We start from the raw sequence: 14,592 nt of genomic DNA on the forward strand, positions 1-14,592 counted from the left end.
AGACAGAGCTTCATCAGTTAATTTCACAAATACATAGCCAAGACCTCTGCAAAAGTACAGGAGGTTGTGAAGGAGTAGTGGTCAGGGAAGGCTTCCTGGAGGAGGTGATGTTTTGAGCTTTGATCTGAGCAGAAGAGGCCAACCAGGTTAGGAGGTAGGGGAGGGGGGTGCAGGCATTCCCAGCAGGGAACACCACGTGTGTACTAACAGCCCATCTGCCACCATTCACCAAGGCAAGCCACACAATGAATTCCACAAAGTACAGGTTAATAAGCTTGAAGCAACTGTCCTTGAAAACATCTGAACAGGCATTCAAATAGCAGGAGAAATCCTGAGGAGATTGTGGAGAAGGACAGAGACTGAGCTGGTGCCACTCTGGAGGCCAGAGAGGTCGTGCCGGGTGAAATGAGGCTCTTCTGACAACCGCCCCAAGCTGCCTCGCAGCTATGGAGGCTGTCGCTTAATCACACTCAAGCAGAGGCCGAAGGGGCCTCCACCAGTGAAGCCACAGGCAGATGCCGGCCCCAGGAGGAAGCTCGGACACGGACACAGTGAACTGTGCCAATTGTGAGCGGCTCCGGCTCCCGTCCTGCCCCCAGCAAGATGCATGAAGAACTTGAAAAAAACTGCATTTCTTCCAGTGAATATTCTAAACTTTATACGCTTCACAAATGCCCTCTGATCCTGTATCGAATCCCACGCTTCCCAAAGTCAGTTCTGCATATGGGCGACACACTATCTGATTTTCGGTAAAACAAGGACATGCATTTTATCATAACTAGTTGGTGTTTATTTTTAGAGGAATCTATTTATGGGAAGTAAGTGATTCTGGTTTTCCATTTATAGGACTGATCAAAGTTCCTTTCAAAATTCATTTATCTAGGGGCACCCGAGTGGCTCAGTTGGTTAAGTGTCCCGCTCTCGGTTTCAACTCAGGTCATGATCTCAGGGTCCTGGGATCAAGCCCCGCATCTCAGGGAGCTCTGCTTGAAGATCCTCTCCCTCTGCCCCTCCCCTGACTCTGTGCTCTCTCTCCCAAATAAATAAATCTTTAAAAATAAATACATTTTAAAAAATACATTTATTTAGGGGCACCTGTGTGGCTCAGTTGGTTAAGCGTTCAACTCTTGATTTTGCTCAGATCTTGATCTCAGGGTCATAAGTTCAAGCCCCGTGTTGGGCTCCACACTGGGCACGGAGCCTAATTTAAAAAAAATTTTTTTTAATTATTTAAGTTTTTAAAAATAAATTGACTTAAAGAAAGATGAAGTAAATAAAAGTGCCAGAGGCAAGGATCCGGATATGGTCAAAATTGTTTTTTCCAGAATAACTGATGCTGGGGAGAACACTGCCAAATCCAGATGGGTTTAATTTTTGTGCCTGTCAAGCTCCCATGCAGCTCTGGGGAAATCACCAATCATCAAAGAAGAAAGAGCCAGGGGCAACGCCTGCATCCTGACCCGACGGGGGTGACCGCAACAGAAGCCGATGTACACACAGGGGATCCTGCAAGCCGGGGCCACCCCACACGCCTCAGCTGGGAGGAGGGGGCTGGAGCAGGGGGAGGGCTCGGCCCAGGCCACCGAACCAGCCATGATCCCCAGCAGGGGATTCTGCTTTGGCCTCTCAAGTTGTCCTGAGACCGTAAGTCGGCCTGGGAACAGACACAACACTCCAGCTTAGGCTTCTGTCCGCTGCTAGCCGAGGCTCCAGGCGCCCACCTTGCTAGAAGTTCCCTGGGAATGACAAGGTCTTCCAATTACTGCACGACAACCCTCACGCCTTCCATGCTCGTGGGGAAAATACAGTTTTATGCTCACATACTCCCAAGGCGGCAGAAATTCTTCCCCCTCAGAACAGAGCCCCGCGGGCCTTCGTGGGCCTTCGGGGGGCAAGCACATTGGTTGCTGTGGCCCCCAAAGATGGAAGCAGAGATCCGGGCCCTCGGAAGAAGACGCCGGGAGCAGCAGCAGCAGGCCACGCGCCGGATGAGCTGCCGCCCGACCCCGGAGCAGCGTGTGAGGCTGGGGGGGCGCAGGGGTGCGGGGGACGCGGGCTGTGCAGCTGCCCGGAGCAGTGATGCCTGTCCGGGCCAGCTTGTGGGCTCCGCATACCAAAATGCACAGGGGCCCCCGGGGATTTCACAGATTTACTATCAGTGAAGGGCAATAATCACGCCAGGAGGAGCAATTATTGCCAAATCATTTAGGATTTAAAAAATCATTGGCAAGAAGATAGAGGTCAAGAGGTGCGCTGTCAGGGGAAATAAAAACCCCTACCTGTCAGGCCGGGGACGCACCTCCCTGCTGACTGCAGGACGGCAGAGGGAGACGCGAGCACGGACTCACGCGGAGCACGGAGATCGGGGGGCTGGCGGCCGCACCGCCGTCCTGCAGGCAGGCTTTCCGGCTCGAGCCCTAACGCGGATTCACACACCTTTCCGAGATCTTGCCCGCCACCCGGGTGCTGTTCTCACCGGGAATGAAGTCTGGGAGCACAACCTTTCAGTGCCAAGGAGCCTTCCCGGGCAAGCCCACGTGGCATACACCTCCGGGTCATCCCGGGCATCTGCCCAGGAGCACTCTCCCTCCTGCGGGGCGGCAGCGCTGGCGGGCCGGAGCACTAGGCTCCGTGCGCATCTCAGCCCAAGGGGCACACACACCCACAGGGAGACGCCTCGGGGGGACATCCAGCACTGGAGAAGCCTCGGGTCCTCCGCCTGCACCCAGACCCCCTCGAGACCTGCAGACAGCTCGCTGCTAAGTCATTCCCCGGCCGGACCCCCAGTCTGACACACTCGTGAGGCAGGACACCAATACAGCACAACACAACACAACACAACAGCCACTGTTCTACAGGAAGGAAGAAGCTGGGTGTGGTGAGGACGTGGGGGGTTATGGCTGGGAAGGAAGGTAAACTGAGCCCACCTTTCTGAAACAGAAATAAGCCCTGTGCCTCACGGCCCAACAACTACCCCGCTAGGTGGGATTTCTCCACAAATCAGATATGTGCAAAAGGACGTGCGTTCAAGGGTGTTCACAGGGCTAGGCACAAGAAGGAAACTGGGAGTCAAGCCCAACGTCCGACCACAGGGGGTGGGTAAAGAACATGAGGGTACAGGCCACCTAGGTGGCTCAGTCGGTTAAGCGTCTGCCTCCAGCCCAGGTCAGGATCCCAGGGTCCTGGGATCGAGTCCCACAGCAGGCTCCTCCCTGGGCGAGGAGACCACTTCTTCCCCTGCCTGCCACTCTCCTGCTTGTACTCGCTCTCACTCTCTCTCTGACAAATAAATAAAACCTTAAAAAAACAACATATACATGAGGCACCTGATCGAGCCCTGCACGGGGCTCCCTGCTCAGCATGGAGTCTGCTTCTCCCTCTCCCTCTGCCTGCTGCTCCCCCTGCTTGTGCTCTCTCTCTCCCTCTCAAATAAATAAAATCTTTTAAAAAACATGTATAGAGAAACTAAGAAATTGGAAAGGTTAAGCATGATTTGCGTTATTCTAGTTTAGTGGGATGACGAACAGTTTTTTCCCTTGTACTTTCTGAATGTTTTTCTATCTCCTTTACTGAGTATCAGTTACTTCATATGATAAAATTCTTGTGCTCTGAGGAGAAGAAAATCTATTTTTAAAAAGGCTCTTGGGGCGCCTGGGTGGCTCAGTGGGTTAAAGCCTCTGCCTTCGGCTCAGGTCATGATCCCAGGGTCCTGGGATCGAGCCCCGCATCGGGCTCTCTGCTCAGCGGGGAGCCTGCTTCCTCCTCTCTCTCTGCCTGCCTCTCTGCCTGCTTGTGATCTCTGTCTGTCAAATAAATAAATAAAATCTTAAAAAAAAAAAAAAAAGGCTCTTGGTGGCAGGGCCGGGGGGTGGGGGGCAACTTAGGAAAAAGTAAGGTTTTAAAGGTTTTACAGACACTTTGTGACTGAGATACATGCCAAGCGCAACCCAGAGCCCGAACTTCCTGAAACTCCAAATGCTCTCAAACCCGAGGCTGCAGATCTAGGTCTGTCGCTGTCTGGAGGCAGAGCTTCACGTTCAAATTGGGGCCGCAGGTGCAGATGAGCCTCTCCTCCTGGCCCCCTCTCTCCTGGTGCTCCACTCACACTGTCCCAGCCAGGGGCCCCTGAACTGACAGCCGAGAATGTGCACGCAGCTGGGGGGGAGGCAGGGCCGAGCAGGTGGAGGGGACTGGGGACGGGCCCACCGTGCAAATCCATGAGGGGGAGGAGGCCATGAGAGAAATGAGTGGCCCCCAGTGGCCCCACATGGACAGTCACTCCCCAGCCAGAGGTCTCACCACTAGAGTAACAGCCTGTCCCCACAGCCCACATCACTAGAATGCATGATCTGAGAACCAGCGAACGGAAGGACAGTGTCCACGTTTTATGCCCAGCCCTCTCGGGATAAACCTACCAACCTCACCCTCATATTCGACAGGCTGCCCTGAGGGCATTTACCCTCCCCACTTAGATCCTGTCTAACTTCACCATCTGTAGTATGTAATTCTGCCAGCGATATTTAGTCGTTTCCAAAATAGCAAGTGATACTGTACTACTACATACACCTTTTCAAAGTTCATTCACCAAGCCTAAATAAAAATCCTGCAATGTGGCCGGCCCCCTCCTTGAGAACCAGGGTACAGCAAAGGCCTGGAGGGGACAGGGTCTTGGACACGTGCCTGATCAGCAGAATATCTAGGGCTCAGTACTAGGGTTTCTGTGACTCCTCCCAGAATGCTGTGATTCTCAACTGGGGACCATCTGGCCCCTGGGGGTACGTTTGGCAACATCTGGAGACATCTGTGGTTTCACACTGGGGGCAGGATTGCACAGGACAGCCACCCCCCACCACAAAGAATGATCTGGCCCCAAAATGTCAGAGCGCAGAGGTGGGGAACTGCTGCCCTGACCTTAAAATGGAAATGTGAGGACCTCAGACAAAGACTGGAGCAAGGACTTGGTGAAGTAAGCAGGGACGCGACGGTACCCGGGTGTGCCCAGCACGCACGGGGCTCCAGGCAGTTGAGATCGTTCTTCTCTGAGCCTCAGGCTCCCCGCCTGTGAAATGGGCACCCCCAGCCCTCAGCTTCTTGGCCCCTGTGCTAACTAAGCCCTCTGGTTTCAACAGTCCCAATTTCCAAGAAACCTGCATAATTTGCAACAGATGCAATTTCGGTATTTACAGAAAACTGCCAAAACCCTCACTTCATTTGGGCTTCGGTAGGAAGCTACAAAACCTTAAGCCTTAAGCCATGAGAAATTAGGTATTTCTAGAAGTAACCTTTAAGGTATGTTATCCTTTGCCTTATTACTGACTCCCGGAAAGGGCCCGGTTTCCTCTAAGAGGTTTGAATTTCCAATCTATTAGAGTAATACCAGCTATCTGATCTTTCTAGGCCACTGAGGAAAGGTTAGAATGAAAATTGGATTTGGGTAGTTATGTCCATTCCAAAGGCTGGCGGAGGGCACATCAGTGGAAGCGGGCTGGGGCCTGGAAGGAGCAGTTATCAAGGGAAATGACTGGTGATAACTTTATTGATTAAAGCAGCTTGAAAAATTTAAGATTTGCCACAGCCTGGCACTGCGGCAGCAAGATCGCTCCTCACAGGCATTTTTCATTAAAAATAAAGAAGCAGGAACAGAGAATTTATTACCTTGTATGTAAGACACAGTTCATCTTAAATGGCCTTATTCTGAAATACTGCCTTAAAATGTCTACACATTCTGAGGCTCAAAACAACATTTTAGAAAAACAGGGAGGGAGAGTGTTAACAACAGGCAGTTGCCACTCATCTGTCTGTTGAGGGAGAGACAGAAATGGCCCGTGAGGGCGGAAGGGAGAATGATAATGTGAGAGGGAAATAAGATTCAGCTCTGCCGCCTGAGCTGGGGGCCGCCGGAGCAAACCAGCCCTCAGCCATCCCGGCCTCGGATGCACACAACCATCGCAGGGACCTCAACCTATCCAAGAGATTCCTGGGGAATCCCCAAGCCAAAGCCCACCCCAGATCCCCCAGCCCCAGCACCCGCCAGATGAAATGCCCAGATTAACCTGCCCCCCATGCAGGCCTCCGCTGCTCTCCGAGGTGTGCGGAGGGCAGTTCTCAGAATGTAAAAGGTGCCCTCTGTGAAAATAATTGAAAAATGCCAAAAAGCAAAAAGGGGAGGGGGGGAACCATGCCAGGTTGAACTACACAATATAACCAAAGAAACTCTCAGAATGTAGAATTCTAAATACTGGGGTTGTTTTTTTGTTTTTTTTTTTTTAAGATTTTATTTATTCATTTGAGAGAGAGAGCACAGAGAGACTCCCCATCAAGCAGGGAACCCGATATGGGGCTTGATCTCAGGACCCTGAGACCACAACATGAGCCAAAGGCAGATGCTTTAACCAACCTAGCCCCCTGGCACCCCCTAAACACTGGTTTTTAAAAACTCACCTTACATTAGCCTTTCTTAAGATAATTTGTTACAGAGTAGAAGAATTTATTCTCTCTTAAATTTATCCTATGAGAATATAAATATGGACAGGGACACCTGGGTGGCTCAGTTGGTTGAGCGTCCAACTCTTGGTTTCGGCTCAGGTCGTGATCTCGGTGTCGTTGGATGGAGCCCCAAACTGGGTTCCACGGTCAGCGCAGACTCTGCTTGAGATTCCCTCTCTCCCTCTCCCTCTGTGCCAACCCAGCTCATGGGAGCTTGCTCTCTCTCTAAAATAAATAAATAAATACATACATACACACATACATAAAACCTGACCTGACCTTAAAATGGAAATGTGAGGACCTCAGACAAAGACTGGAGCAAGGACTTGGTGAAGTAAGCAGGGACGCTTACTTTAAATAAATAAATATATATACATAACTGTCAAAAACAAATAAATATATATACATAACTGTTTATATTTAAGAAATGAAAAGGTAAGCCATAATATTTATAAAAAGGGCTTCAATGAGATGAGTAGAAAGAGAAAGAAAAGGACAGAAGCTCCACTTCCTTGACTATATCTCGTTTATGGATTTGATTTTGGAGCCAAGTAAATATTTTACATAACTATAAAAAATGTAAATGTTGAAAACCAGTTCCCTAAAAATGATAAGTAAAGTGAATTCAAAGAGGGTCATGTTGGTGGCATACCATCCGGAGAGGAACTATGCCTGTAGCTCTAAAATCCAGCATTTTGGCCGTAAATTTTTAGAAGGAGGTGCTCAATACAAAAAAAGAACTGCCAAAAAAAGAAATCGTAAATAGTAAGGGTCAGGACAGTGACATTGTGATGGCCATCTGGTCCACTGGGATACCAACCACAACAGTGGCCCAGTCTCGGGGCACTGCTAGCCCTGTGGTAGCACCAGACACTTCTTATTTGGTTTCTTTCCCATAGTTTCTGGAGCTCAAGACTCTTGTGTGTACAATGGATGAAAACAAATGACTGGTTCTGTTGGTATCCTTGAGAGCCAAGCTTTCTGATGTGGAAAAAGGAAATAGAGATAGAAGACTGATGAGGTCAAGTAGAAACCCACTGGCCTGACACATCAGAGATTTCAGTATGAACTCCAGATGTAGTTCATGTTTAAAGATAGATACTTTTCGGGGCACCTGGGTGGCTCAGTGGGTTAAGCCTCTGCTTTCAGCTCAGGTCATGATCTCAGGGTCCTGGGACTGAGCCCCCTGTCGGGCTCTCGGCTCAGCAGGGAGCCTGCTTCCCCCCTCTCTCTGCCTGCCTCTCTGCCTACTTGTGATCTCTGTCAAATAAATAAATAAAATCTTAAAAAAAAAAAAAGATAAATACTTTTCTGAGCCTGGTTGACTAAAAAGGCTCAGAAAAGGGGTGCCTGGGTGGTTCAGTTGGTTAAGCATCTGCCTTCAGCTCAAGTCATGATCCCAGGGTCCTGGCATCAACCCCAGCATCAGCCTCCCTGCCTGGCACAGAGTGTGCTTCTCCCTCTCCCTCTGCCCCTCTCCACACTCATGCTTCCCCCATCAAATAAATACATCTTAAATTTTTTTAAAAAGGCTTAGAAATTTAGAAATGATGATCAACCCAATAGCAACAAGAACCCTCCATGTTCCCAGTACGGTTTCTAAATACCATTTTCCACCAAAGGTAAGCCTGGCTCCTTGGAAGAAAGGTGAATCCTGGGCCTGAGGCAGGAAATGTACATGGCAGGTGTGGAACATCCTGTCATAACAGGGAGTAAAGAACCTCAAAGACTCCTGAGGTCAGGTCGGAAGGACTTAGAGGCCAACTTGAAGGGGGTTCCACTGGTCAAAGATGAAATACTTTTGATATGAATAAGATCAGGACTGCAATGGATCGAAACACATCAATCTATCTCTCTTAAATCTATCTATTATAGTGATATATGTATAGTTTCAAATCTCCTTCGTCACCTCGGGAGGATGCTAGAGAATCAACTCATTATTGTGAAAACTAATGAACAATGAAAAAAAAATAGGCCTTTATCTGGAGTTCCCTATGTGAACTGTACCTCAGGGTAACAAATAGTTGGTGAGAAGCTTTCCAATATAGAAGTAACCCAGAGGGGAAAACAAAGAAGGAATGAAAGAATTAATACAGCTCCATTCTATGGTCCAGGATGAATTAAAGGAGTTGGCACCAATCACGAATAGCAGCTAATAACACAGAAGGGGACAAGTGGACATTCTCCACCTGCTGATGGAGGACACACCACCACCTGTAAGCAGTCATCCAAAAACTGAACCAGACTCTGAGCAAACTTGTAGATCTTACTGTCAATATTCAGAGAACAGAGGATGGAAGAGCAAATGAGAGTATACCAGAGGTGCAACCAAGAAAATCTAGACCATGCAACAAACCACCCAGTTTCCTCTTCACCACGTGGCAAGGAAAAACAAAAGGTCGATTGGGGGCTGGGGAGTAGAGGGAACCAGGAGATTAAAGAACACCTGAGATTCTCATTGACCAATTACAATGCAAGAGTTTCATCTGGATCTGATTCAAACAAATTGTAAGCAACATAGAACAATTTTAAGACCATCAAGAAGGGATGCCTGGGAGGCTCAGGTCATGATCCCAGGGTCCTGGGATCGAGTCCCACATCAGGTTCCCTGCTCAGCATGAAGCCTGCTTCTCCCTCTCCAGCCTCCCCTCTTTGTGTTCCCTCTCCCTTTGTCTCTATGTCAAATAAATAAATAAAATCTTAAAAAAAAAAAAAACACCATCAAGGAAATGTGAACAATGACTGGATATTTGATGATATTATGGAATTATTGTTGGTTTTAGACATGGAGATGGCACTACCTATGGCATTACCTATGGCTTTAAAAAGAATTCCTATCTTCTGGGAACACAGAAATATTTACAGATGAAGGAACAGGATTTCTGGGATATGATTCAAAATAATTTAGGGGAGAAGAATGGGTGGAGTACAGAATAAACAAGTGGCTATTAATCTTGAAGATTACTTAATGGCTAAATATGGGACAATCTGAGCAACAAAACTAATAACAATAGGAATGACTGTAACTTGGGCAATAAAATAAATATCCTTCGGTCCAAGTTGGAACAAATAAGTCAATGGGGAAAAAGAAGAAAACTCTTTCTTACAGTAAAATTGAACTAATAAATATAAAAGGAATGATAGAAATACAGATTCACCATTTGGCAAACACCCCGTAATAACTGCTTCAGGTAAGAATTATCAATGGAGGGGTGCCTAGGTGGCTCAGTGCGTTAAAGCCTCTGTCTGCCTTCGGCTCAGGTCATGATCCCAGAGTCCTGGGATCGAGCCCCACATCGGGCTCTCTGCTCAATGGGGAGCCTGCTTCCTCCTCTATCTGCCTGCCTCTCTGCCTACTTGTGATCTCTGTCGAATAAATGAATGAAATCTTAAGAAAAAAATAAAAAGAATTATCAGTGGATGCAAACATTAAGAAAGGAAAAGAGTGATGGGAAAGAGGATATTTATACAGTCAACATGCTTTCCCACAAGACGCTTACTAGTTACATGGGACAGGGAGTAATCCTGCAGTGTGGAGAACCCTGGCACAGGTCACCTCTGACACTGATCAAAGGGACCCTTAGCAACAACAGGAAGACATGCCCTCACGTGCGTCCTGCTGGAATGCACCAAGAGGGCACAGCACTGATTCTGGGACGTTCCTTCCAAAAATGCATAACCTAAAATTAAAGTCACAAGGAGACATGAGGAAGAAAACCAAATTGAGGCAAAGTCTACAAAAGAGCCAGCTAGAACGCTTCAAAAATGTCACCATCCTTAGAGACAAAAAAGACTGAGGTTCTGGCCCAGAAGGAAGGACCCTGGGAAGGCAACTGCTACAAGCCCTGTGTCCCAAACAAAGACGCTGGTGGCTGGCTGATGACTGGCTGATGACATCTGATTTTATCACTGTTCTACGACTGTTGTGTAAGACGTTAGCATTTGAAGAAGCTGGCAAAGGGCACGTGGAAAATTCTTTGTGCTAATTTTGCAACTTTTGTAAGTATGAAATTACTTCAAAATGAACAGTTAAAAATAAGTTTTTTCTAAATGGTTGTTAGTTGATCACTAGCGAAGCTTGGTTATGGGTATGTAGGACTTCATTATTCTACTCTCTCTCCTTGCATAGGTACTACAAATGTTCCATGATAAAAAGTTAAAATGAGAAGTTTCGGAGACAAAACAACCACATGCAAGGTACGGATCCTGTTTGGACTTGAGTCAAAGAAATCGACACGAAAGAACATTTCTGAGACAGCCGGGGAACTTTAAATCTCATTACCGGTTAATACTAGGCAATCACTGTTGATTTTGTAGGTAGATTTTTTCCCATCGTAACAACAAAAACACAAAATTCACCAACGTCAGCACTTAAAGCGTACAAATCGGTGGCATTAAGTACATTCACCATGTTGTAGGACTGTCACCCCGTCCAGCTCCAGACATTTTTATCACCCCAAAGGGAGACTGTCCCCATCAGCAGCCAGTCCCCACTCCCCCGCCCCCAGCCCCGGCAACCACTCACGTGTTTTAGATCTCTGATTTGCCTGTCTGGGACATCTCACAGAAATGCCACTTTAACATGTAAAATGTGGCCTTTTGTGTCTGGCTTCCTTTATTTACCGTAGTGTTTTCCAGGTTCCACACTGCACCACTGATCAGCATTTCGTTCTTTTTACAGCTGAACTATCCCATTGTGTGAACAGCCCCCATTTCGTTGCTCTGTGCATGTGCCCCTGAAAGTTTGCATTGTTTCTGCCTTTTGGCTACCGTGAGCACGCTGCTCTGAACACTCATGGGTAAGGTTTGGTTTGAACACCTGTTTTCCATTGTTCTGGATGCCATCATCGGCGTGGAATTGCCGGGTCATATGGTGCTTCTGTTTACCTCATCCAGAAGCGGTTCTCAACAGCAGCCGCTCCATTTCACATCCTGGCCGGTCTCCCCACAGGAGGGTTCCAGCGTCTCCACATCCTCGCCAGCGCTGGCCATCTTCTATTGTTTTTGTTTTTAAAATTATTATGGATAGGGACGCCTGGGTGGCTCAGTCAATTAACCATCTGCCTTCAGCTCAGGTCATGATCCAGGGTCCTGGGATTGAGCCCCACGTCGGGCTCCCTGCTCAAGGGGGAGTCTGCGTCTCCCTCTGCCCCACCCCCTGCTCATGCATTCTCTTTCTCTGTCAAATAAATAAATAAATCATCTTTTAAAAAAATTATTATGGATGACCTTCCAGGTGGTGTGAGGTGGGCGCTCACTGTAGTTGTTTTTTTTTTTTTTTTTTAATTTTATTTCTTTATTTGACAGACAGAGATCACAAGTAGGCAGAGCAGCAGGTAGGGAGAGAGAGGGCAAAGAAGGCTCCCTGCTGAGCAGAGAGCCCGATGCGGGGCTCAATCCCAGGACCCTGGAATCATGACCTGAGCCGAAGGCAGAGGCTTAACCCCATTTGACTTGCATTTATTTTCCTAATGACTGACAACACTGAGCATCTGTTTACATGTTTGCTGGCCATTGTTAGATGTTTCAACACATTGGAGTTATGTCAAAAATAACCATCTTTTTCGGAAAGACATACTAATGTGAAAGGATACAATAACAACAAACCTGGGGTTTGAAATGCAACAGCAAGGTGGGGCCTGGGTGGCTTAGTTGTTAAGCGTCTGCCCTTGGCTCAGGTCATGATCCCGGGGTCCTGGGATTGAGGCCTGCATAGGGCTCCCTGCTAGGGAGGAAGCCTGAGTCTCTCTTTCACTCTCCCTGCTTCTGTTCCCTCTCTCACTATGTCTCTCTCTGTCAAATAAACAAATAAAATCTTAAAAAAAAAAAAAAAACAGCAAGAAAGAAAGAAAGAAAAAGTTTAAAAAAAAAAAAGAAGAAAGGAAAAAGAAGAGAATGTGGCAAAATGTTTTAATTGTTCAATCTGAGCTATGGCTATATGGGGAGAATCACTCTGAAACATGCCACAATAAAAAAAGAAATTCTGTCCTAGGAAACAAAGTCTTGAAAACCCAGGGTCATTGTGCCTGTGGTCTTCATTCAAAACACAAGCCTCTTCTCTTCTACCAGGCTCACAAGACATTTCCTGGGTTCTTCCTAAGAACCCCAGACACCCTGTGCCCTCTGGCATTCACAGATGTCAATAAGGCTGGGGGCAGCTGTTCTAGATATCGGGGGCAGTGGGCCAGCCTTCTCCATGCATCATGAGAGACCAGTGCTCTAGACTGGAACATGTGGGAAATTCGGGTCCATCAAGAAGGGAACACCACAGTGATCCTGGGGACACCTGCCTCACCACAGGATGCTGACACTGTCCCCACTGTCATGTCCAAAACAGACATTGGGGCGGCCTCGGCTGGCTGCAGACATGTGCCCGTTGTCTTTTCAATGATGTTCTTAGAAAACCACCTGCTGCTGGGGACCAGCTCCACACCACCTGGGAAATGGGGGCACTGTGGACACCAAAATCGTAACTGTTTTTTTTTTTTAAGATATATGTTGGGAAGGCCATCTGTCTCAAACACAGTCATCATGTAAGGGTGGCAAAATAGATATTCTTTGAATCTTGTTACATACTGTCTTTTCAATGAACTGTTTTGTTTTTCTTTTTAAATGGAAAAGTGTCCTCTTATTTTATCATTACTAACATAAGCATTTGATGTCAAAGAGAGGAAGGTAATTCTACAAACCCAGAACGTTTGCAAGGACATAAAATTTCCATTTTATCATGGTTTTCTGCCACACTAGCTCAGATGTACTTGTCCACAAGCACCCCGCATAGCCCCATCGGAATTATTTCAGTCAGCCTCAACATGTGACTCTCCCCAATACTCCTGAGTCTAGAATAAACATAGAAAATTGTAATTATTAACTTCTCACTGGATGGGATAAGAAATAAAGTCATCAGGTGATGGGACAGTCATCAAGTAGGACTGTTAATTTCCAACAAGAAACTTGGTTGAAATGTTTCTTCTGGGGGCGCCTGGGTGGTTCAGTGGGTTAAAGCCTCTGCCTTCGGCTCAGGTCATGATCCCAGGGTCCTGGGATCGAGCCCCGCCGCATCAGGCTCTCTGCTCAGCAGGGAGCCTGCTTCCCTCCCTCTCTCTCTGCCTGCCTCTCTGCCTGCTTGTAATCTCTATCTGTCAAATGAATAAATAAAATCTTTAAAAAAAAAAAAGAAATGTTTCTTCTGGTAACAGTAGTTACAAATTAGAATTTTCGAAAACAAGGGCAGAACAAAAGTACAGTGAAAGAAACTTCCGCAGCTTAGACCTCCCACAGCCCTAAATCTCTGTGAGCAGCAAGGCAGATCAATGTTCCTACAAATTAAGTGAGTTTCCAGGATTTCCTGGAAACTCACATGTAGTGAGGGTTTCGGAGATATACACTCAAGACATAGCATTAATCTACATACTATCTCATCTCCGGTTGTCTTTTTCTTTTTCTTTTTTTTTTAAATTTTATTTAATTATTTGACAGGGAGAGAGAGGGAGGGACCACAAGCAGAGGGAGCAGCAGGCAGAGGGAGAGGCAGACTCCCCACTGAGCAGGAAGCCCAACACAGGACTCGATCCCAGGACCCTGGGATCATGACCTGAGTCGAAGGCAGACGCTTAACCGACTGAGCCACCCAGGCGCCCCAGCAGCTCTGGTTGTCTTAATTATACCTGCACAGTTAGACGGCCATCCAAGTCCAAAAGCGGAGGAGGAACATACACACAGGTATGGTCAAGGGCAGGGACAGACTGGAAAGGCCCAGGCTGACTGGGCTGGGCTGGTGCAGCCTGACATGAGCTTTTCTTCCACGGAGGTGGAACCGAACACTCCGGCTAAAGAGACGACGGAATAAGTCAACGTAGGATGAGGCAGAAACATTCTCCTTCCTCACGTCTTACCTGCCACTCTCTCTAAAAGGTAAGTGGTATTAAGAAAAATCAGTTGTGGGGCGACTGGGTGGCTCAAGTCAGTTAAGCGTCTGCCTTCGCCTTGGGTCATGATCCCGGGGTCCTGGGATCAAGCCCCGCATCGGGCTTCCCGCTCAGCTGGGAGTCTGCTTCTCCGTCTCCCTCTGCCCTTCCCCCCTGCTCACGCTGCACACTCTCTCAC

The 14,592-nt window shown here is 47.6% G+C and overlaps 1 protein-coding gene across 1 annotated transcript in view; it reads right to left on the bottom strand.

Annotated features, from left to right (window-relative positions):
- The window catches only part of LHPP (phospholysine phosphohistidine inorganic pyrophosphate phosphatase), a 121,124-nt gene that overhangs the window by 77,232 nt on the left and 29,300 nt on the right, over nucleotides 1-14,592 (bottom strand). The window lies entirely within an intron of this gene.

Source organism: Lontra canadensis, unplaced genomic scaffold (genome assembly GCF_010015895.1).
Source record: "Lontra canadensis isolate GAN:19392208 unplaced genomic scaffold, GSC_riverotter_1.0 scaffold79, whole genome shotgun sequence".
Classification (NCBI taxonomy): domain Eukaryota; kingdom Metazoa; phylum Chordata; class Mammalia; order Carnivora; family Mustelidae; genus Lontra; species Lontra canadensis.